The following is a 25,390-nucleotide window of genomic DNA, read 5'->3' on the forward strand; positions in this document are numbered from 1 at the left end:
TGTTAGGCTTTAAATGTAATGGTTCCCGCAGCCCTGTGAGACTAAAGATACACTTAGCTTGTCATTCCATTAGTTGTTGCCTTTAGCTTGAGCTGTTGCCCATTGGCTTCTGTGGTTACAGTCTTTTGAACTCTTTGGCTTTTCAGCTCCTAGGCTGTATGAGCTGAATCAGCAAATGCCCCAAGGACAAAAGCTGCACCAAGTGTCAAGCTTGCGTCTGTGTTTCCCTTCTCTCCACAACTTGGCTCACATGTCTTGGTGTCTCTCTAACATTCAGATGCCAGCGAACAGATGTTTTCTTACTTTATCCAGCTTTTCTAAAATTTCTTTACACTTCACCTGATCTTATGTTATTATTGAACTATCATCTCAATTACCCCAGGAAGAAAATTTACAATTTTATGTTTTATTTTTTTATTTTCTATATTACCTCAGTTTCTGTAGAGACCTTTTACCTCACTGTTCGGTCTAGTTCCTGTGTTAGCAGTAAGATGGAGATAAGGTGGAGGCTAAGAATACTGGGGGGAAATCACTGATGAATGATATGTCTCGTTCTTTTTGTTTTTTCCTCTCCTTATTTATTACTCTGGCAGCCTACACCTGCCTTTCTTCATTTGACCCAGTTGCCCAAATAAGAAACCCACTCTGGCAAAGACCTGACTTTACTCTCATAAATGTCTGCATGTTAGGATTAGCTAGATGATGAACACCATGCCAGAGTTCTTTGTGTGAGACTTTTGCAGACTTTTGTTAGCCCTTTAGTTTGCCTCTTGCAAACGCTGCTCAGATTGTTGAGGTTTTCTAAGATTCTGTAGGTCAAACCTCTCTACCTGCATACCAGATGAGCCCTTCTCTCTTTCCTGACTTCACTTGTGGGAGGTTAGCCCTCGGTTCTTCTTTTTCCCCATCCAATCATAATTGTTCATGAATTCCAAAAGGCCCTCAAAATATCTGTCGTCCCTTTCTCTCTTCTCTTTTTTATCAACCCTGTTAAATATTAACCATATATTTGCATACCTCTTTCTTACTTACAGTGGAATATTGGAAGGCTTGATCATTAAGTGTGAGCCCCACCAAATTAGGACTCATACAACACTCTCCTCCAGGCCAAAACTTCTGATATCCACTGGGTTTTTTTATACTATCTTATATGTATCTAAATTTGTAATGATTTACTTAATTCCTGAGTTACGTGACAATAAGAAATCAGTCAAATTAGCACTACAGAAGTGCAGCTTAGACCTAGGGACCAGAACCAAGGACCACAAAAACCTGTGAACCAATAAGTTTCACTTGTACTTCATGTTTAACAACTGCTGAGGGTGAATGGGAAGTGAGGGAAAAAGAGTTTAACTTCATATCACAGAAACTTGCACTAAAATGAAGAGGAAAATGACCCAGTTCCTGGTTCAAGTCACTGCAATCTGCTTCAATAAATAATAACAGCACACAAGGAAAACAAACACTCTATGACAGGAACAATGGATAATTAATTACCAGATCAGGGAGGACAGATTACACTTGCTATGGGATTTCATTAAAGAAGGATTCCAAAAAGTACTGGCTTCTTCTGAGAAGACTTCTCAGAACAGGTAGCATTTAAACTGAGTCTTGAACAAGTATATAGAGGGTAGGGAACAGGCCTTCCGGGCAGGGAACAGGCACAGTGTCAGGAATGGCACAAAGGCCTTATGGAATAGGGGACAAAACTGGCTGAACACAGGAGTGCTACGTGTTGGGGAATATGGGGGAAGGCTGGCTGAGGTTGGTTAAATGAAACATAATTAGATGGAAGAGAAAGTAGGTGGAAAGACACATGGAAGACTGTGGAAAGCCCCTGAAGATGGAGGTCAGCATAATAATATGAAGAACTCAGTGGTACTTTGACACTGTATGAATGTCTAGGTTTAAAAAATCAGGAAAACACAATAAAAGAATAAACTACTGATATAATGATATGTAACCAGAGGCCAGATACCAAAGAATACACACTGTGTGTTTCCACGTATGTCATATATGGTGATAGATAGAGGTCAGCTTAGGTGTTGCCCTGGTAGAGTATGGAACAGAAAGAAGTAACAGAGAACCGTATAGGGTGTTAGAAATATTTTATAATATCTTGATCTGGTGTTGGATACATGGGTGCATAGAGGTGTAAAAATTCAGTTATTAGCAATGCAGTTAACCTACTAGAGTTTTTTTTAATGTATGCGTACATTAAAAAAAACTCTAGTAGGTTAATTAGGCTGTCAGTTGTATGAAGTAAATTTTGGTCAAGGAATAGCCAAGGTAGTAATGCAGTAATAAGTTATAAATGTACTCACTGTGCTCTAGAATGTCACAATTGGAATACAAGAAATATGTGTAAGAAAAAAGACAAGTATTGAATATTGATGGTTGGATGAGCTGAATAAGTTAGATCACTCTACTTTCAATTTAAGAACTTGGCCAGTGTTTGGATACCTTTGAACAAAGAAAAAAAAGAAATACAATTTTTATTACGCATATGCTATGTATCAATCCCTGACTTATATTTTGACACATATAAACATGGGAAATATTGCACCTTGTAACTGAGACAATGAAGATGAGTGAGGTAGCTGGTTTTGACACTAGAGGCTGAGAAAACCATCAGCTCATAATCGTAAGAAGTCTGAAGTCGGAGGAAAGAATCAAGAGGAAATAGTGGTAAGTGCCAGGAGCTTCTGGAAACTACATCAGAGATGAAGACTCCAGGATTGTTGAGCTTTCTAAGAGTCCCAATAACTCAGGTAAAAACAGAGGGCTTAAAACTGAATCCTGGGGATATATGTATGCATATAGCTGATTCACTTTGTTATACAGCAGAAACTAACACAACACTGTAAAGCAATTATACTCCAATAAAGATGTAAAAAACAAAACTAAAAAACTGACTCCTGCAAAGTAACAATTGTTAGGACAAACAGTAAAGAATTATAAGAAAAATAATCACATGCCTGTCCCAACAGAGAAATATCCTAAGCTCCATCTCACCATTTCTCCGATTGGCCTTTCACAAAATACAGTCCCATCAGCTGAATATAGGTTTGTCAAGTAACTGTGAGTAAGACTGAATTAAACAAAAATAAATCAATTCCTTCCTCCAAAACTTTTCAGAGTATGTAATGTAACAAAGTGAAACTTGAATTTCATGTCGGGATGTAGAGTACAGCTCTTCCCAAATGCTTCTGTCTTGTAACTACATTAACATCATCTAAAACCAGTGTTCTGCAGGACAGAGATTGTGAAACGCTGCTCTCATCATGTAAGATATCAAGTCTTTCTGAAAATCCATTCTTCCTTCTGCCCTTTCTCGTGTTGTCCCTGTCACCTGGAATGTCTGTCCTAAGCTCCACCTGCCAAAACCCTACCCATTTTTAGGATCCAAGAGATAATAAAAGGCTTACATTACTGAAAGGCAGAGAAAGAAATCCCTTCCTAGGGATCTACATTTCCTTCCTAGGGAGAAGAAAAATTGTAAAGTATACCACAGTGACCTTAAGTCTATGAATGTAACTATGTTGTGTTACTTTGAGTTCTGTAAAAGTCAATGTGCTACAATATACATGGATATGAATGTTTGATCGCTTACAAGTAGAACTTGCTGATAACTTTCATCATGAGCGAGGTTAATGATTAAGGGAGCCATTGTATTTGGCTCAGCCCTTATAACTAGGGAATACTAAAATTGGAAAGGTCCCTAGATATTAGCAAATCTATCCACCTCATATTCTAAGTAAGGAAACTGAGACCTTCATAGATTGGATATTTATATTAACAAAGGAAAAGGATATAAGAATGGCAGAACTACCTTTTAGATTAAGAATTTTGAGATTTTTATAGACTACTAGGACATTATGTCCACTGATATTGAGACAATGTGTTTCTTAGTCATCATTTTCTATTGCACTGACCAAGCGAGGTGGCAGTCAGTAGTTGTACAAAGGGAAAAAGAGAACTTTAGGAACTCCCAATTTATATACGCAGGGAAATTCATCATTCATGTTATTTAAGCTAACTGGATGCAGTTTATCAGCTACATTGAGGAATGGTGAAGTGTCTATACAATTAACATGTTAGTTTGTGTCATGACCTCCCTGTTGTTCAAGTGAGTTAACGGTTAGCACTCAACTAGGCACTTAAGAGTCCATTATAAATCTGGACTAAACGTTTATCTGTGGCATCTTTATTCTTCTTTGGTGCCCTTAGGCAGAATTAGCCCTCTTATGTTTTGAAGCTGGAGTACTTCTAGATTTAAGAATGGTCAGATTGAGGAAGAAGAGTCTTATGCCAGAGGTGAAAGACGACTGATTATAATTACCTATTTTTAAAAATTCCAACCCTTTTCAATGTTCTAAAGTGATCAGGAAGTACATGGGTATGCTAGGAAGTAAGGGAGTCAAGCAACAATATTCTCTAAGAGTTTGTGGATGGCAATGAAGAGGAAAGGAAGATAGAGACAATCCTAGAAAAGGTTTTGGTTGGCCATAATAATGAAGTCAGAAGGAGAAGAAGAAGAAGAAGAAGAAGAATGACACATGCAATGGGAAAGAGAAAGCAAGAACAGAGAAGCAAAAGGGAGAGTAGAAAAATGAGACAAATTTGGAGAAGGAAATGAGGAAGAAAACTGGGTGAAAGAAGGAAGCACTGATGGTAGACCACTTGACACTCAAACATTAACACGATGCACATTTAAGATGTGTCATCCATGGCCATGGTCATTACCCTCAAATAGTTTATAGTACGTGTTTCAGAGACATTTATAAATTGAAAATACCATTAAAATAAGTGCCAGGGTATAAGTATTCATGGAATTGTATGGGAGAATAAAAAGTCCCCCGTCAAAGAGCCTTCTGAGACATCGGAAAAAAAGGAAAAACCTAAAAAGCATAAGACTCTTCCTATTTTCATTTCCAATGATACATCCCAATTTTGATGATCAATCAGCGATTTAAATATCAACTATAAACACAGTATTTTATGAGCTGCTATGCAGTATACTATACTAGAGCAATAGAACAGAGAGGACCTCAAACCCTCTGTTCCCTCAAATTGAAAGGCACGCTTCCTGACCCCTCCAGACCACTACTGGACACAGGGAACACACACTAATGTTTCAGGACCCCAACCAGCAGTCACCTGCTTTGTGATTACTTCCATGACACACCCTCACCAACACCACTGACTTTCCTGCTCCTACGGGACATGACATATATTTCCTATTTTAACACATACCGCAGTGCATTATGATTGCAGGTAGATGTTCTAACAACTTGAAAGAGAATGATGACTTTTTTCTCTTTACATCTCGTTATTTCCCTACTCATAATATTTCTTGAAGAGAAACCATAAAAATATAAACAAACACAAAAAACAGATAATATACAAAACGTGTGCTTTGCACCTTAACACAAACTTAAGTAAAATTAGTTCTGACAGTATCCGGCATGACAAACTTCCATGGTACAAATGAGAATGGACCAAGGTTTGAGCAGGTACAGGAGACAATCCAGGCATGAACAACACCAAGGAAAGGTAGACAGGAAGTAACATGGTGTGTAGGAAATCACGAGGCCAGTCTGATGGGAAGAGACTTAAACAAGACTGAAACTCACTTTCTAAACCTCCATCTCCAACTGGACAATTCGCAAGACACAGGTGCACCAAAGTGGCCCAATATTCAATCCCTTTAATGGCGAGGAACAGTTTAAAATTTTATGGCTTTAGTTTGCCAAAAAGCAACTATCAAATGTTGGCAGGACACAATGAAGGCTTACCTTTGTTAACATAGTTAAGTCTCTCTCTCTCACAACTAGCCCACTTGGATCCACGTTCCTTAGCACACCCGACTCACTTACACAGCATTGATGAGCTTTACACAACTGGAAGGTCACATCTTTATTTCTTATTGCAGGAACACAACATCTGGAAACTTTATTTCTATCGGAAGCTAAAGCAAAATTATTGTAAAATGAGTCATTTAAACCATACATTTTATCACCGTTAAAAAGCATCTGCTCTGTGCTAAGGATTAGAAATGACTCCTGTCCTTAAAGCCTCATTAAGGACGAAGATCTATAAACTCAAAATTTCAATCACATGAGATAAAGAACCATAACCTTTAAGCACAGAAGTGCCTATGGAGGCCAAAAGTTATAGCTAAGTGACGGCTTCATGATAACCCTGAAGTACAGTCGAGAAAGATGAGGCTATGCAGAGGTGGAGTAGGAGGTGCATTAACTGCAGAGGGAACATCTGTGAAAAGACACTCGAGCCTGACACCTGCTGGGCACTGTAAATACTGCAGGTGGGGATGACTAAAGACCAGGAGTCCAAGAGTGAGAAGAGACAGAAATAAAAATAGAGATGTTGGCCCAAGCAAGCCTGGGAGAGAGCATGGCTTGTATCCCACAGGTGATGAGGCCTGGGGCTACCACTGGCTGAGTAAGGGTGCCTCCGCTGATTAGAAAAAGGCGCCCCGCTGCTGAAGGACCAATTAGATAAAGGGAGTGATCACAAAAAGCTCCCCTTCCTCAGGGCCAAAGAGCCCCAGGAGGCTTGGCAAAGCACAGTTCAGATTACAGGCCTCTGTGCAGAGCACATGCTGGGCGGCTAGTATGCACTAACTCTGTGTGGGCAAGCCATTAGCAGCATTATTTTAGGCATATCTTGTCATGTTAGAAGATCACTCAACCCGAGTAGGCAGATGAACTTAGAGGAACTGAGACCGGGGCCGCAAAACCACCCAGCAGTTTCTACCATAGTCGGGGCAAAATGTAATGTGGATGAAGAAGCAGATTTAGGAGGAGGCCAAAATTTACAAGCTAGACCCACTGGATGAAAGTCATAAAGAAAGTTCAGTGAAGGAATTCTGAAGAGAATGGGCTCTGCATTTTTCTTACAATCAATGTAAAATATTAGGCAAAATTAAGTACAGTGGCTTTTAAGGTCCCTTCCAGCTCTAATTTCTTTTGATTTCTAACTTATTACTCTGGTTAAGTAAAGTCCCTTCAGAGGTACAGAACAGTTCCTACACCTGAATGGGATGCAAAGAAAAAGAATAATCTGACTTCTCTTCACCAGGGGATGAGTTGAACTGTCCTTGCAGAAGAGGTAACACATGGTGAGAACCCCAGATCCTAGAAAAGGGCCAGGCACACGATACGTATTCAGCTTTTTGAAAACAAATGAACAATCATTTCCTCTCCTACATCTTCACACCCTTTCTCTGCTGGCTGCTTTCTTTCAGCTTATAAACTTCCTCAATATACCCACTTCAAAAGCCCTCAGACCTATGATTCTTTGGATCTTGTTGTGGGTAACCTAAGTCTCTCCCATGCCTTCAAACACCTCTCCTCACCAAAAGCCCAGATATGAACCTTGGGCCCAGACCTGTCTACCAGGCCCCTCTAAAGCACTGAAGATGAAGTAAGATCCTCTCCCCACCCCCAATCCCTTCCTACTGTGCTCTGTATCTCTCAAAAAGATGCAGCTGTAAACTGTCACCCACGCTTGCTGCCCTCCCTTTTCTAACTGGTCACCAGGCCTCACCCATTCTCTCTCAGATCTGCAAAATCCAGTCCAACCTTTTATAACTTAAGTGGGAACCTTAGATTACAATTCATCCTGCACCCAATCAAGTGCCTTGCACATGGAGGTCCGAGTGAGCCTCTAAACCACAAGTCCATCTCACTGTTCTTTAGGGTTTCCCACAGCCCTCAGGATAAACATCTAAACTTCTGACAGGACAAACAAGGCCCCCTTCTCTTGGGCCCCACTAAGTTTCCAGTATCAACTCTCATTTCTTTCCCAAACCCTGAGTTCCAGTCCTATACCTTAGTTTTGCCATATTTTCTTATATTTCTCAAACTTTGACACACACTGCTCCCTCCTGACACCCCAGGACCTTCTACGTATCCTTAGAAAGGATGGCACCTCCTCCAAGAAGCCTACCCTGAACTTTCCCTTCCAAGATTCTGTGCTCTGCAAAGGGGAAAGATCGGGGGGAGGGATCCATTAGGAGTTTGGCATTAACATATACACACGACTCTATATCAAATAGATAATCAACAAGGACCTACTGCATAGCACAGGGAACTCTACTCCATAGCCTGTAACAAACTGTACGGGAAAAGAATCTGAAAAAGAATGGATACATGAATAACTAAACCACTTTGCTGTACACCTGAAACTAACACAATATTGTACATCAACTAACCTCCAATATAAAATAATAATTAAATTTTAAAAAAAGATTCTGTGCTCTGGAGCACCAGAACTCACTTCTTCCAGAGCACTGACTACTGTGCTTGTGTTTACCTGCCGCCCAGTAGAAGGGGAGATTACCTAGGGCAGAAGCATCGTCTCCAGCAGCCCTTGGTTCTGACAACTCATTCAAGTGCCAGGTTACTTTACACACATAACCTGCTTAATTAATTCTAAGAACCCACAGAAAGAGTGGTTTTTAATGTCATTTTACAAGTGTGGGGATTGCAGTTCAAAAGTAACCTGCCCAGGCCACAGACAGCATAAGCCCTGGAATTCAAACCCTAAGCTGCCTTCACACCAGTGCTCTTTCCACTATATGATACGACTACTGAAAAACAGATTTTTTTTCCTGAACCCTGTTTTAATGGAAAGGAAATGAAGCTGGGATATACCAATTTCCTAATCGCTTTGGCGTGTACCAGGCAAAGTCATTCAACAGACCAGGTAACATCTGTGGAACAATGAACGATGCTCCAAACTGTCCTAAGTGTTCTACATTGTAGGGTCTGCAAACATTAACACAGTGCGACCTTGTAACCTCCAGAGAGAGTGAGTCCTGTTCAGCCCATGCTACAGATGAGAACACTGAGACCTAGAAGCCTTAAGGCACTCGGCCGGGGTCACCGAGCCGGCAGGAGTCCTAGGCCGCACGCCCCATCCAGCGCACACACACCCGGGCACTGGGCACCGGTTCTAGTGCCCACCCTCCACCTTGCACCATCTAAAACCCCGCTTCGCAGCGCCCACATGAGAGCCCCTGGAAGCGGGAAGTACAAAGCTGTCTCAAACAGATGAACCAGTTTGCAGGGCAGAAGTTGAGACACAGATGTAGAGAACAAACGTATGGACACCAAGGGAGGAAAGCCGCGGGGGGGTGGGGATGGTGGTGTGCTGAGCTGGACGAGTCGGATTGACATGTATACACTGATGTGTATAAAATTGATGACTAAGAAGAACATGCTGTATAAAAAAATAAAGTAAAATTCAAAAATCAAAAGAAAGAAGAATACTGTCTACTGTCCTCCACGCCCCCTGGAACACTCACTGTAAATATCCAGGAGGTGCTTGCAGAATGAATGAATCAATGAACAAACAAGCTCACTCATTTCAAACGTGCAGTCACATACGTAATCTGACCTTCCGAGAAGTTAAGCTTCTGGAAGGAGCCCATTTTCTTAATGTATTCAGCATCGAGTCATCACAGAATATGAACTCTTATAAAGTACTGCCCCCTCACTTCCCATCAGAGAGCAAAATTCCTCAGCAGGGAAATGGGAGGGTAGCAGACATTACCCGCAAACTTTAGGAAGGCTGCGGCTCGCTGAGCACTTCACTAGGGCCCCTGACCGCCTGCCTGGTAGTAGGACAGACACACCAGGAACGGCTGCTGACTGGCAGAAAGAGCGCCCGGCCACGCAGGCAGCACACCCCGCACCCTGCCAAGCGAGGTCCGGCCAGCAAGGGAAAGACGCTCTCCACTTCAGAACCGCCCACCACTAGAAAGCCAGGTCCTGCCAGGGCCTGGACACACGAGGCCTTCCTTACAAGGGTTACAAATCTGTGGCCTTGCTCTGCCTCGAATAAAAGACAGTGACGGGGACAACGTGACCATCTCCAGATGAACTTCCAACTTCGTTTCAAGTGCCTGGGTGCTGGGTCACAGTGGATTTCTAAACTCTTCCAATATTCAAAAATATCAATTTCTAAGATGCAGGAGGGTTGTTAAACATACACTTAGCACAGACCCCAGTCCCACTCCTGAGTATTTTCTCAAGTGAGGTAAAAACCCAAGTTCACATGGAAAACTGCCCTGGGATGTTTACAGCAGCTTTATTCCTGATCCCCTCAAAAGTGGAAACATCCCACAAGTCCTGCCACCCGCAGGCGAATGGACAAACGGAAAATGGAATACAACACAGCCAGAAAAAGGAGTGGCTTCTCATACCCGCAACAACAGGGATGACGGACTTCCCTGGTGGTCCAGTGGCTAAGACTCCGCGCTCCCAATGCAGGGGGCTCGGGGTCCATCCCTGCTCAGGGAACTAGATCCCCCACGCCGTTAACTAAAACATACTGCACGCGGCAATGAAGATCCCATGTGCCGCAACGAAGACCCGGCACAGCCAAGTAAATTAACTAAATAAATAAATATTTAAAACAACAACAACAAAAAAACAAACCCGGGAGGAATCTCGCATAGGTTTTGCTGAGCCAAAGCAGCCAGAATCAAAAAGCTACATGCTGTTGTTCCGTTTATCTGACTTTCTGGAAAAGCCAAAACCTTAGGGACAGAGAGGAGATTAGTGGCCAAGAGGCTAGAGGCACCCTGGCGCCAAAGGGCAGCAAATGGGATGACAGGATTGCTCTGCCGCCTGATGGCGATCAAAACTCCTACAACTGTGCACTACAAGTGAACTATGCTTCACGGCTACTAAGGACACACAAATTATTACATTTTGAAAAATGCGCCGGCCAGCCATCCCGTGCATGACAAGTGCAGTAAGAGGGGCGGGGAGGCGAGGCAAGTGGATCAGCTGGAGTTCTGAAGGTTCTCCCCACTTTCAGTTTCCCTCCCCTGGCATGTCTCCCCGCCCGGCCCACTGCTGCTCAGGCCGCCCACCCGGGACACCCGGAGTTACCCAACCGGAAAAGCCAGAGCCCAGGCTCAGCCACGCCTCCAGGCACAGGAAGGGCAAAAATAGAAAGCGCCAGTGCGCAGTGGAGGGCTGGAAACCCTCGGACCTCAGATAACTGCGGAGAACCGGGCCTCGGAGTCAACATCGGCTCCCAGGCGGTCCCAGCGTCCCAACCCCGACCCCGGTCGCGACACAGTTTCCACAAAACTGACACACACGGAGCCCGCGCGAGGGGCGGGTCGCGCGGGCTTCCCCGCCGGGTCGCCTGGAGGCCGGTCCCCCGCAAGCTGAGCGCACGAAAGGGCGCCCCAAAGGCGCCGGCCCAAGGCGCCCGCTGCGCTTTCCCTCCGGAAGGTGGGCTGCGGGGCCCAAGCGTAAACCCTGAGACAAGGTACACGCACACCACGCCGCCACAGGGGACGAGAGGCCGGGCGCCCACCTGGCCGGACACCCTGCATTTCTGGAATCACCGGACTTCTGTGTAAATTTCCCTTTGGCGTGTCATTTTCCAAAGGCCACTCAAGATCAGGGGACGGAACGCCTCCTCTCCAAGTGTCCTGCCAGCCCACCCACTCAACATCAGAGGGACAAAATGCCTAACTAAAACAAAACAAAACAGAAACACAAAAAACTGGAGAGAGGGAGGAAAGGGTGCCCTCAAAAATAAAAAAAAAAACCTAAGCACGTTGACAGCGCTAAGAATAAACTACCAGGAAACAGAATCCCTACATGTCAGATCCTAAAGTACAGAAGGGCAAGCCCGCCGGCAGTCCAGGCCCGGGGGGACCGGGGTCCCCAGCCCTGCAGAGCCAACCGCAGACCGGCTCGGGCGCCCCTCGGAAGCGCGGGGTCCCCGCGGCCGAGTCTGCGCCCCCGGCCGGCGCCGGCTCCCCTCTGCCCACCCTGCGCGCGGGGGCTGGAAACGGCCGCGGAGAACCACGGCGCGGGGGGAAGGGGGGCTCCAAAGAAGGTCTGGCGACTCGAGTCGCTCCGTTTCTCGGTGGGCTCAGCGCGCGCCGTGGGGGAAGAGGGGCGGGGGTCCGGGAGGAGGGGACGGGTGGCACTTACGTAGACCTGCAGCGGCCACAGGCAGACGGCGGGCTCGGCCCTCACGAGCGACTCCAGCCTCAGCTCCAGCTTCTCCCCCATGTCTTCGCGCGCGGCCCCCGCACCCTGCTAGTCTGGCGGTTGGGGGAGGGGCGCGGCGCCGCCGGCGGGGGCGGGGCACACGGGCAGGCGGGCGGCTGAGGGGAGGGGGCCTGGCCTGGGCCTCAGCCGCCACCGCCGCCGCGCTCCTGTCCGGCCCCCGGCTCCCTCTTTGTGGTCACAGGCCTGGGGCCTCCAGCGCTGCTGCGAACTCGGGCCGGCGTGAGGCGAGCACAGTGAGCCGTGGGCCGGAGCGAACCACTCACGGCATGCGCGGCCCACCCCGTGGACTCGCCCGCTCTCACGACGCACGCACGCACGCACGCACGCACGTCTTCGGCTGACCCCGGCCACCCCCACCGGCCCGAAGTGGGGACCCGAGGAGAGCCCTCGGGGCCTGGGGTGGCGGGTTCGACTCCCGCCCTTGACGTACCGTGACACACACACACACACACCCCTCCCCCCCAATAAGAAGACTATAATTCCTCATTAAATATGACAGCCGGAATCCCGGCTTCTGTTCACAAAAATGCCGTGTATTTAGCCTATGCTAGGCACCAGACCGCGGACGCTCAGTACTGGCAAAAAAGGAAATGCCCTGCCCTCATGGCACTGCCATTTTAATTGGAATAGTAGTGACAATGGTCAAGGGAGAAAATAAAGTGTCATCATCGCCATCCCCATCGGGGATGGTTAATCTCATGTGCGCACTGCGTGGGGCCCCGGCAACCACAAACATTATTCCAGATGTGGCCAGGAAGGTATTTTTCGGAAGAGATTAACACTGAAATTGCTCCATTTTGCGTAAAGGAGATTGTCAGTGCCGCGGCGTGGGTGGGCCTCGTCCACCAGTTGAAGGACTGGAGAGAAAAATGAGGTTCCCTAGAAAGAGGGAACTGTTCCTCCAATGGCCTTGGGACATCAGCTCTTCCCTGTGTCTCCAGCCCAGAGTCCTGCCCTGACTTGCCTGCCTCACGGTCACGAGTCAACTCCTTAAAACAAAACTATATATGTAAAAATACTGAATATACACAAGCCTATTAATTTGTATATGTGTGTATACATATTATATATGTATACACATGTTTATATGTGCATGCGTTTGTATATGTGTAAGTACTATATACAGTATACATACAAGCCTATATGTGTGTGTATATATTGTATGCATGTATGTATGTGTATATATATAGTATACATATTATAAATGTGAACATGCTGTATATATACACACACCATATATTGATATATGGGTGTGTGTATATATACAGTATAGGTACACTGTATGTATGTATGTATACAGTGTATATTTATATATAGGTGTGTATATATGTTGTATACCTGTATGTGTATACATTGTATAGGTATTATATGTATATATGTATATACTATATATAGACACACTTGTGTATGTATTTATATGTGTATTTACATGCACATATTTACATATAGGTGTGTATGTGTGTGTATACATTGTGTATATGTATGTGTATATATCATATATATGATATATGTATATATATGATGAATTTATATATACAGTACATATATATTTTTATGCTACATGCTTTTATATGTAGGTGTATATGTGTGTCTATATGTACGTGTATGTATTGCATATATTATATATGTATGCATACTATATATATATATACACACCTAAATATCTTTGTATGTGTGTATATATGTATGATATACATGTACCTAGGTGTCTATTGCATGTTATACGTATGTGTACATACTGTATATATATAAACTATGCATTTTATGTGTGTATGTATAGTGTATATGTATGTGTGTATTGTATATGTGTGTATGTGTGTATACATACTGTATATATACAAACTGTGCATTTTATATGTGTGTATATGTGTGTGTATTGTATATACTATATGTGTATATGTCTGTATGCATACTGCATATATACACAGCTGTATATTTTTGTATGCATGTACATATGTACGTGTGTGTGTATATATACACACATAAACCCTATGGATTCTGTTTGTCTGGAGAACCCTTACTGATACGGACACTTATGACAATTGAGCACCTGCCCTTTGCCAGACAGGGAGCCAAACACTTGTCTTTTCGGTGTCTGCCTTAAGTGTCACAAGTCCCGGGAGGGAAGGTGATGCCGCTCCTACCAGATGAGGTGCCTCAGGGTCAGAGAGGTGCACAGCGCGGGGGGCTGGAGCCTGGTGGAGCCCAGGTGGAGTTCTAGCAGCAGTACAGCCTAGCAGTCCCACTTCCCCGGGTGCTTCTCACAAAGACGCCGAGGGAGAGACGGGGTCTGAAGGAGGGGATGAGGAAGCTTCCGTGGGTCCGCAAGCCCAGACCAAGGCTGACTCGTCAAGGGTGTTAGAGGTCAGGACTGTGGTCACCCTGGGGGTGGGGTTACACAGAGCCATTCCCATTCTGGAAAAGTATCCATTCTGCTCTTGTTTGTATGTTTACCCCCCTCCCCCAAATCTTTTACAAACAGATTCTCTTGGCTGCTGGGAGCACACACGGGGAAGTTGTGTGTGAGAGGGTGCAGTCCAGGGGACAGGGAGGATAAGACCCCCACCCTTAGGGCCAGGAGTGGCTCAGCTTTGTGAGCTAAGGATGGCCCGCGAGGTCCCAGAGAGAAGGGTCCCTACTCCGTCCCTGCTCCGTGCACCCCATTCCAAACCTGAGAAGCCTAGAGCCACCCACACACACACACACCAGGGAGGAGAGCCAGTCACCCTGGCTCACAGGCTGCGGCTCCAAGACTCCTGGCACTAGGAGCTCAGCTTTCATGCCCTAGGACAGGGCCAGAGCTGTTGTCTCCGGAAACTCTCTGTCTCTCGCCCGCCCTCCCTCCCTCCCTCCTCCGCCTCTTCCCTTCCCGCTCCAGCTGGCCTGCCCTCCACCCTGCATTTCTACACAGGATGGCTCACAGACAGCTGCTCCCTGTGTCCACCCACCACCATTCGATGGATGTCAAAGCAAGCCCTGGGGACTTCCCTGGAGGTCCAGCGATTAAGACTCCGAGTTTCCACTGCAGGGGGCGCGGGTTCGATCCCTGGGCAGGGAAATAAAATCCCGCATGCCGCACGGCACGGCCAAAAAAATAAATGAATAAAAAATAAAGTTATAGTGATGAAACAGCCCTAGTGGTGCTAGGATGGGACATATAGCTCTATGGTATAGAATAAAGGTCCAGAAACAGATATATGAGAACTTGATATGACAGAAAGTGGGGAAATTAAGGAGTTTTCAATAAATGGCATTAGGACAATTGCATATCCATGTGGGAAAAAGTAAATTAGAAAAAAAAATAGCAAGCCCTGGTCAGGTGTGACCTTGGGCCCAGGGCCATTGGCACACGTTGTCGTGTGGGATGTTCTTCCTTAGACTCCTCCCTCCCTCCTGTGCCACTTTCCCCGCCAGGTAAAGAACTCTGCCTGGTCAATAAGACCCTAGAGGTCCTTGGCCATTGCTATTGCAGTTGGAATTGTTACTGTGTTTACATAGGGTGACCAACACCCGCCTCCAGTTTGCCCAGGACCGCTCAGGTTTGAGCGCTGGAACTGTGGGGAAACCCTCATTCCCGGGGAACCCCAGAAGGCTGGTCAGCCTATTTAGGACGGATCTCTCACTTGATCTCCCAACCCCCGAGAGCCAGAAAGGGAATCTCCCCCCTCCTTCCATTGTAACCTTCATTCATTCATCCACCCATCCCTTTATTCAACTCCTTTATTCAGCAAGTATTTATGAAGCATCTACTACACATCACTCTTCTAGGTGCTGGGGACAGTAAACTGAGAAGGTGTGATTTATTACATAGGGATGATGTCTCGGAGACCACTGCAGGGCAGGGGAGCTGGGAAAGGGAAGGGGCAGTTCTAAATGCAGGCTCTGACGGGATTGGGGCAGACCTTGCCCTGGGACAGGCTGCTTGCTTCAACACAGCTGTCCTCACCCAGGGCCATCCTGCCCCCGCCTCACCCAGTTCTTTGGTCATGTCTGGGGAAAATCTGTGGTGGTCACAACTGGGTGGGAGGGGCCCCTGGAATCAAATGGGTGGGGCCAGGGATGCTGCTGAACCCCACACAGTGCCCAGAAGGGGCCCCCAGCAGAGGATGACCCGCCCCAAATAACCCCAGTGCCGTGGGGGAGACCCTGCACTAATATTATTCAGACCCGCTGGTGCCCCTAGATTCCTGCACAGGCAGGGACTCTAACTGGGTCATCTCTGTATCACGAGGTGACCTAGAGTGGGGCAGCCAGGAGGGCTGAGTATCGGGGGTGAAATGACAAATCTCTGTGCCCACTCTCCCCGCCGCACCCCAGGGTCGATGGCCTCTATCTCCTCCCTGTGCAGGTAGCTTTTCCCTGAGCCATTTCTTCTTGTCAAGGTCCCTGTCGCAGGTTGGGTTCCCCAAAGGTGACGTTGAGAGCAAGGATTGGAGTGCAGGTGGTTGATGTGAGACATGAAGACAACAGATACAGCTGCCATAGGGTCCCGCAATTCCACTCCTGGGCATAGATCCGGAAAAAACTCTAATTCAAAAATATACGTACACCCCTGGGATTTCCCTGGTGGTCCAGTGGTTAAGACTCCGTGCTTCCAGTGCAGGGAGCATGGGTTCCATCTCTGGCCAGGGAACTAAGATCCCACATGCCGTGTGACAAAAGAAAAAAAAAAAAGAAAGAAAGAAAGAAAGAAAGAGAGAAAGAAAAAGAAAGAAAGAAAGAAAGAAAGAAAGAAAGAAAGAAAGAAAGAAAGAAAGAAAGAAAAGATACATACACCCTAATGTTCATTGCAGCACTATTTACAATAGCCAAGATGGGGAAGCTACCTAACTGTTCACTGATGGATGAATGGATAAAGAAGATATGGTACATATATACAATGGAATATTATTCAGCCATAAAAAGAATGAAATAATGCTATTTGCAGCAATGTCGTGGATGGACCTCGAGATTATCATACTAAGCACTGTGAAGTGCCTGGGGCAGCCACTCAGAGCAAAGCGGCCACCAACCCTGCTGCAGCTGCCCGAACAGAGAGTGGAGGGCGAGGGAAAAATACGTTGGCTTCTCCCATCCCCCTGCCCTCCAACCTCTGGCCAATGTTTTCCACTGGCTGAACCTACCTGGAAAAGAGTTGGCGAGGAAATCTGGGCGATGGGGTTTGCAGGATCAGCCCTGTGACACGGAGGAGAGCAGTGGAAAGACAGGGAGCCAGTCTGAGGCAAACAGGCAAATGGCAGCGCAGTACCCACTGCTCCCTACCTCTCCTGTGCCACTGAGTGGAACCATCTTCACGCGCGAGCTTTCTCTTCCCTCATCTCCCACATCTACCCATCCATCCTCTAAGCAGCTCATCCATTCCTCTCTCTTCCTCACAGCCACCGCCATCACTCACTATCGTTACTGCAGCAAGCACCGCTCTGCCTTCTCCTGTCTCCAGACTCCCTCTTCTAATCAGTCACTACACTCCAGCCAGAAGGATTTTTCTCAGATGCCTATCTTACGTCACTCTGCCGCTTCGAGTCCTACAATGGCTGGCCCGTTGTGCTTAGGAACCAGTCCACATTCCATGGCAGGACTTCATCACGTCTCCAGTCTCCCCTCCCCTGACATACGCTTCCATCCTCCACATTCCCACATCCTGAACCTCAGGCCCCTGAATTTCCTGGGGCGGCTCTCAAGTCAGGGCCTTCACACGTGCTATTCACTGTCTTCACAGAGCCCTCCCCTATCCTGCACCTCTTCGGACTTAAGCCCTCTCATGTTGGCCTCAATGGCAGTACTTCTAGGAAGACGTCCCTGGTCCTCCTCACCTGTGTTCCCTTGCACCCAAGACTTTCCCTGGTGGTAGGGGTATCAGATTTAACAAATAAACCATGCAAGTTTAACCGGGTGTCCTGTATTTTATCTGCAACCCTGCCTGATAGGCACTTGTTCCAGAGTATGACAATTGCATGTTGACATTTTAATTTCCCTACTAGGCTCCAAATCGCTTAAGGATAATGATCTTGTCAATACGATTCCCCATTTTGCTAACTAACTAGGTAAGGTTGGATGAATGGATCAGTGACTTGTGGATGGGAGTTTTTACTTGAAATCGTATAGAACTAGACTTCAGCCCTAAACAGGAGAGATGCTTAAGAGACTAAAGGGAGGCTAATGACAATTACTCACCCAAGTGGAGGCTCCTAGGTTGGTTCTGGGCCAGCCTCTCAGGGTGTAAGAGAAGAACTTGGAGGTGGAAACTGTACACTAAAGGGAAATGACCAGAAGGTATGACTGGCAATGATTATGTAAAGCTTTCAGGCTGCACAAAGCTAACAGACTAACTTCAGCTGGTTTGGGGATTGCTCTGGCTCAGTTCTGAGTCCTGCACACAGCTGGAAAGTTTATGCTCCTGCTGCTAGGGTTAAAACAGTGGAAAAGGCCAGAAGGGTGATGCCAAAGATCATCGTACTCTTTTGACCTCGCGATGGTCTTCTAATAGAAAGCTTAAATCTTGCTATTTTCAGACCCGGTACCCAAGGGCAAGTACGTAACAAATATGAAAAAAGTGAGAAAGGTGGAAGAAAGGCAAATTAGAGCCCACCATCTGAAGAGGCAGCCTCTACTGGCTTCAGACAAACCTCCATGCTGCAATGCAGGCCCCAATTTTCTCCCCCTTCAAGAAAAGACAGGAATCAAGATGTTAATGCTTCATCTCATGATTTTTTTTAACATGCCCATTAAGTCAATAAGTATTAAATGGTTCAAAAAGAACACAACTATAAGTTTATTACTCTGTGCGGGCTTCCAACACTTTACGTGGAATCAACATGTGTCTCCAGGCTGAGATTCCCCTCAACTTGCAAACCTCAGGCAGATGCTGATTCAAATCCCAGAAGCCTCTAGTTGAAAATCAATGTCTGAGATGCTCTGTGGAATCTAGGGAAGCATTTGCTAATTTGCTCTGGGGCGAAATCTTCTATCAATATCAATCAGGCATGAATGTAGATAATTCTCCCACGCTACCAATATAGTCATCTATATGTTTAGTCAACATTTATTGACTATCGCATGGGGAGGTTTGGTGGTCAGTAAACAGTGGAAAGAGGCCCAGAAAAAAAGGGGGTACACTCAGGCTTGAAATCCACCAGGTACACGCCTCTGCTGCCATACCAGTTATTTAGATACTTATCTACTACTTCCATCCTAGTTGGTTAACAGTCTCTGCCCCAGCCCTAGCCCTGTGGGCCTCAGACCCCAGCAGTAGGCCACTCATCTGTGGCCACCTACGGCAAGGTGGTGCTTTCCTGGAGTCATCCTCCTTTGGCCACTTGTAATTTGGCCCTCTTTAGGGTACCATACTAGTTGTTCAATATTTTGAGCATCACACACCAACTCTCCAAAGAGAAAGTAAAGTGATAAAGGTTCCCCCAAATGCTCACGTGGCTTTTGTCTCTCCCTAACCTCTTTTCTTGATTAACTCCTGCGCAACCATTCAGATATCAACTCAAATGTCACTTCCCATTTCGCCGTCTGGACCGTGTCTCCCTGACATTTATTCTCGCAGCTCTGTTCTTTCACTTCATATCTTGTATCCATTTGCTTATTTGTTTGTCTGCCTCCCTGATGAAGCTGTAAACTCCATAAGGGCAACAAAAAGCAGAACTTATTTGGCAAACTGCACGGGCTTCTATATGGTTTACGTGGGATTGGCCACCTACCCAGCTCCAAAGATGGGTCCTGTTGTATTCCAGCCAGTTAGCATGTCCCTTCCTCCAGGTCCTGCTCATTGGCACAGGAACGAGAACCTGATCTAAGGCAGCCCAAGCAGAGTGAGGCTGGACACTCTGGCGAGGAAAGCAGAGCTACAGACCCGTTCTGAAGAGGCAATGTCACCAATGTGGTTATCATGAAGCATGACACGAAGGAGGACAAAGACGCAGAGTCCCAGAAAGATGGCTCCAAAAGATACACAACATGGGCCTCTCGAGTAAACCAGATCTGGGCTGGCCCTTGTGTTTGGACTGTTCAGTTACATCAACCAATAATTTTTTTCTTTTTTTTTTTTTTGCTTTAGCCAGTTGGGATGAAGGTTTCTATGTATTGTGACCAACAAAATCCTAACTGATATATCTTGTCCCTGTATCCACAAGAACCTTGCTCATGAAAGACACCATATCTTGAACAATATGCCATTGGGAGAACTGGAGATGGCTTAATGGGGGAGGTGACTGGGTAACATCAGCTGGAGCCTTAATTTGAACATACTTCTTTAGAAAATATGTTAGACTGCCCAAGATTTAAATTCATCAGAAATTCAGGAGTATTTTCCCCGGTGTGTTTTACAGCAGAATTGTTCCTACCTGAGGTTATTAACCTGCTCACCTGTCATTTCCTAAGAACTCCTAAAGATTTCTGCTTCAAATCCTGGACTTTCAACCTAAAGAACCTATGGTTTTAAATTGGGGGAAGGGAACAGGAAAGAATGATTCAGCCTCTAGCCGCTTTTTACTCTGCTGGATAAGATCATTAATATTTTCCCCCCAGAATGACCTGTGACTTCCTACATTTCTTACATTTCAACTTCAAGTTTCATTTCTCGGGATGCCTACAGATTTTCACCTGGCTAGATGGAAGCCAAGATTTTACTTTTCTCTTGGGGGCTATTCTGCTGGGCTAGAGTCATTAGAAGCAACTTTAACTTCAGGTTATTATAAATATCACATCTTTTAAAGCATAATCAGGCTATGTGGTTCATCATCTGGTTATTAGATTAAAGGTCTGTGTGGCCAAAGGGCTGTACTTCTACAACTATTGAGAAATAAACAACCTTGACTAGTCAGGGAAGGAAAAGTCTGCAAGTCGGTCCCCATAGCCTGATCAGGGGATTCTTTTCCTCCTTCCCTGATTCACCAGAAAGCACACTTGCTCATACTGTTCACATTCTCAAAGTATGTTTGTTACTCTCAGAGCTCCTGGGATACATATCCTCCAACGGTTGCCTTTTGTCAATGAACTGTTCTGCACAGCTCCGCTGCTTATATTTTTTTTCCTTTGGGAGAGAGAAGAGTGGCTTGTAAAACTACTAGTGGAAAATAAGCATTAAGAATCACTTCACCTTCTTCATCAAATAAATCCACCTCAATTACTGGTTCTATGAACCAGTATGTAATTCAAAAGTTTGATGAAGAACAGAATACTTTGAGTCTCAAAATATCCCTCCATAAATTACTTATTAACTACAAAGAGACAAATAATAACTTCACAGTGGAGAAAGTGCGGGGGCACCACCTTAACCAAGATGCTAAATGAGACAGATGACCATCAAGGGGCTCCTGTAAGGATGCACAGAGAGACACACCGTCACCTCTGTGGAACCCCATCCAAAGCACAGAACATGAAAGAACCATGAGGAAACAGGACAAACCCAGAATCAGGATCATTCTACACAACAACCAGCCTATACTCGTCACAAACTCTCATAATATGAGGAACAAAGAGGCTGAAGAATTATTTCATACTTAGACCAAAGTGACATGAGAACTAAGTGCAATGCATGATTGTAGACTGGTTCCTGGCCTGAAAAATTTAGCCATTAAGGATGTTACTGGAATAACTGGCAAAATTTGAATATGGATGGTAGATCAGTCAACAGTATCAATGTTAAATTTCTGACTTAGACCACTGTGCTGTGGTTTGGTAAGAAAATGTTGTTTCGCTTAGGAAGTAATCACTACTTCCAGGGAAAAGGGCAAAATGTGTCCTTACCCTTAAGCGGTTCAGGAGGAAAAAAACATGTATATATGGAAAGACAGTGAATGCCAAAGCAAATAAAGCTAAATATTAATAATTGGTGAATCTAGGTAAAGCACATACAAGAGTTCTTTGCACTAATCTTGCAACTTTTCTTTAAGTTTGAAATTATATCTATAACTATATATCTACATCTAGATAGATATATAAAAATCAACACACACAATTCAAAATAAAATGCATCAACCTAAAATTCAGCCTATTCTTCAGGTATTGTTGGCAATCTGAAGAGAAACAAAGGCTAGGATACCAAAAGGGATTGGGTCAGTAGATTCATTCATTAGGACCCTGAGTACATTTCTACTAACTTAAATTATGCTTTCATTTGAATCAAACATTTTGGACTGCCTTCAACTTAGTACCAATTACATATAAACACTCAAAGTATGAATTCCATACTTTTCCCCAAGTGAGGCACAAGGCTGTCAGTATTCTCGTGTGCTAACAAGTAAGCAAGGCCAATTTCTATAACCTAACTATAGGACTTCTGGGTACGTAAACTTTTTCTCATATGCCCAGTTCCCTATTTTCTTAGAAAATCCAATTTGCTCTGGGATTTCAAATACCACAGGCTCTTGTTTTTGTCACAACAAATGAACTATTTTATTCTGTAGATTCTTAAAAAGAAATTCAATGAATCTTTGCTCACTGCTAGCTTTTCTAGATCTCTCCCAATATCTCTTTGATCAAGCTTTCCTACCCACTCTGGAATAATCCAGGGGTAATGAGAACTTCTTACCTTCTTTAGCCCAAAAGGAGCCAATTCATCACAAGCTGTCATGGATTCTGATTCTAAATTACCAAGAGCCCCATTACTAACAGAGGCAGGGAATCTTCTTTGCAATTAAAGTGATTGATTTCTTTGCAGACGCAGTAGCATTTCACTTTTTAATTATGTTCATTCGCATCAAATGTGAGAAAATTCTTCCTCATTTTATTTTCCATCCAAAGAACACGATACAACAAACATTAATCCCAGAGTGATACAAGGCCAGACCTGCAAGGGCCTTAGGCAGAGCTGGACATCTATCAATGGGTCTTGTCCATTTTACAGGGTCTTAGTGGCTCCTTAAGCTCTAAAGGGGAGAAAAGGGACTAATTATTTGTTACATCACATACTTCACCTAAGGGCTGGCCAAACCTTCCAGCATCTGCTAAGTTGTGAAGAGACAGCATTAGATGTTTAGATAAACATAGACTAGTGCCGAACAGAACAATTTTGTTTCTTGTGCAGGAAAAGAACAGAGCCACAGTGCTGGGGATAAAGCAGTGTGTGCAGGTAAACATAAGCAACGTGGGAACAAATCTGTTTTTTCTCACTTAGGTGGTATTAACATGGTTATGTGTTGTCAAATTTTGAAAGAGAAAAATAAACAAAAACAGTTTGGGAGAAGAAGGAGGACACTCCGGAGGATCTGAAGGAACGTGAGGCCACCAAGGCTTACACAGATTTCCCAAGGCCTGAAAGACACCTGTCTGTCCACTTTGCTTTTAACCTTAAAGACTGGCCAGTTGTGGCTCCCGCAGCCTGTAGACCCGGGGCCTGCATCCTTATCTCCCCTTCCCCACTCTCCACGTGGTCAGCAGACTGGCGTCCGTTCACTCACTTGAGACATTCAAAGGTCAAGGTTTTCGCTCAATGAGTATCTTCCAGCGATCTGTGCTCCAGACAACAGTGACTACCCTTTGTCCTGGTATGAATGCAGTTGCTCGCCGTTTTCCAAACACTTTCACACATATGTAAAGAAGAGTCTGGGAGCCCTCCAAGATTTTAAATTTTAGTTAAAAATGAAATTATATAGTAAGCTTTTGAAAAATTAAAACATCCACGTATGTGAGATTGTACCTCTGCCTTTCCTGCAGGCTGTTTGCAAAATTCAGGAAGCCCTGCCTTTCCATTCATTAAACACATAGTCGTTGAGCACCTCCTAAGGGCAAGGCAGGATGCCAGGTGATGGAGGTGGAGAAACAGGGCTTGTTCCTTGCTCCGATGGGGAAGGCACGTAAGCAGACACCCTCGGCACAGGAAAACACAGAATGGAGGTGCTGTGATGGGATAAAAGGGTCACGCTTATAAGAACAAAGGAAAAGCGCATCCTTCCAATGCAGGAGACACAAACAAGCTCAGGAGGTTGGCAGGTGTCTTGAAGGAACATCAGTCTTGCTGAGGGGGGGCAGAAACTCCAGGCTGACCTGACGTAGCACGGGCATATACGCTCACCACATCCCAAGAACCAGAAACACAAGAAAGAAGAAGCCAGACCAGACACCACAAAGCTGTCACAGACACCACAAAGCTGTTGGGCTCAGAAGTCTGGGATTTTTATGAACCAAGGAGGAGCATGAAGGGGAAGTGATGGTCCAACTGGCAGTGCTGGTAGGGGCAGGTGGGGGCAGATGAGGCTGCTGAAATGATCCACTGAGGGCTGACAGAGCTGGCTGTGGCAATGGGAATGGAAATAAGTGGAGATTCAAGAGATTTGGGGCCGGTACAAACCACAGGGACTTGGAACCATCATATGAATGGATGAGGAAGTAGGCAAAATAGACTCTGAGCACTATTATAAGTGAACACTTGGATGGCGTCCATGGACTGGCCGGCTTTTGCTGTTGAAACATTTACTGTGTTTAAACAGTCACATCCTGCACTGAGCCCTTGTTTTAAGCTCTTCAAACATCCCTGAGATAAGTGGGGGAGTTGTTTCAATCCTCCTTTTTACACATGAGAGAACCATGACTGGCAAGGTTTAGCCCTAAGCAGGAAACCCAACTAACCCAACTAATTGGTGCAGAGCTGGGACGAAAGATCAGTGTAGTCCTCATTACACAATCCAGCGAAACACAAAGATGGCTCAAAACTGTCCTAGTGGCATGTTTCCAGCCTAAGTGGGACAAAGTTCATACAACTTTATATCGTGAGCTGTGTTGTAAGGTGGTTTGTTGATAATGTCCATTCCAAAAGCCAACGGAAAGCTACCAGTACGCTGAATCATTAAAAACATGGAGGTACAGGACTCAAGTCTTACACGTTTCTGAAAAAAATACCCTTCACAGATGCTATTTTTAGCAAGTTTTCCCAGCATAAAGTTTTTAAAAGAACAATCCGTCTAAAAAAAGCATGTAAAGAAATTCATTGACAAAGGTTTAGATGTTTTAGGACTTTAATGTCCTTCACACGGTCAACATAAAACACTGACAATGGATGAACAATAGGGGAAAAGACTATTCAGCAAAGATCTTCCTTCTTCGGCATCACTGGTCAAACACCAGAAAGAAAACAATCACGTGAAGCAACAGTAAGGGAATTTAACACAGATTTTTAGTTTAACAGCATAACTGAAAAACAAAACCAACCAACCAACCAACCGATCTTCTACCCACTGAAAGGAAAGGAAAAGTGAATCAGGGAGCTTCCAAATCTTGTGAAGCAGCTTAAAAAGGGAGGGGGAGGGGGAAGGGGAGGCGCACGACCGTTGAGAACCTAACACTCTAATGCACAAGGTCAAGGATCCTAACAA

General features: G+C 45.1%; 2 pseudogenes across 2 annotated transcripts in view; both read right to left on the bottom strand.

Moving 5' to 3' along the window:
* Positions 1 to 9,460, bottom strand: part of LOC307048610 (centrosomal protein of 78 kDa-like) — a 148,507-nt pseudogene extending 139,047 nt beyond the window's left edge. Inside the window, exons 1-4 of the transcript in view lie at positions 9,427 to 9,460; positions 8,914 to 9,046; positions 6,456 to 6,505; positions 5,799 to 5,971 (exon numbers count right to left, since the gene is read on the bottom strand). The product of the transcript in view is annotated as a centrosomal protein of 78 kDa-like (transcript). The remainder of the gene's footprint in view (positions 1 to 5,798; positions 5,972 to 6,455; positions 6,506 to 8,913; positions 9,047 to 9,426) is intronic.
* Positions 1 to 25,390, bottom strand: part of LOC307065619 (centrosomal protein of 78 kDa-like) — a 203,874-nt pseudogene that overhangs the window by 158,654 nt on the left and 19,830 nt on the right. The gene's annotated exons all lie outside the window — the stretch shown is intronic.

Source organism: Hyperoodon ampullatus (genome assembly GCF_949752795.1).
Source record: "Hyperoodon ampullatus genome assembly, chromosome: 2".
In the NCBI taxonomy this organism is placed as follows: Eukaryota; Metazoa; Chordata; class Mammalia; order Artiodactyla; family Ziphiidae; genus Hyperoodon; species Hyperoodon ampullatus.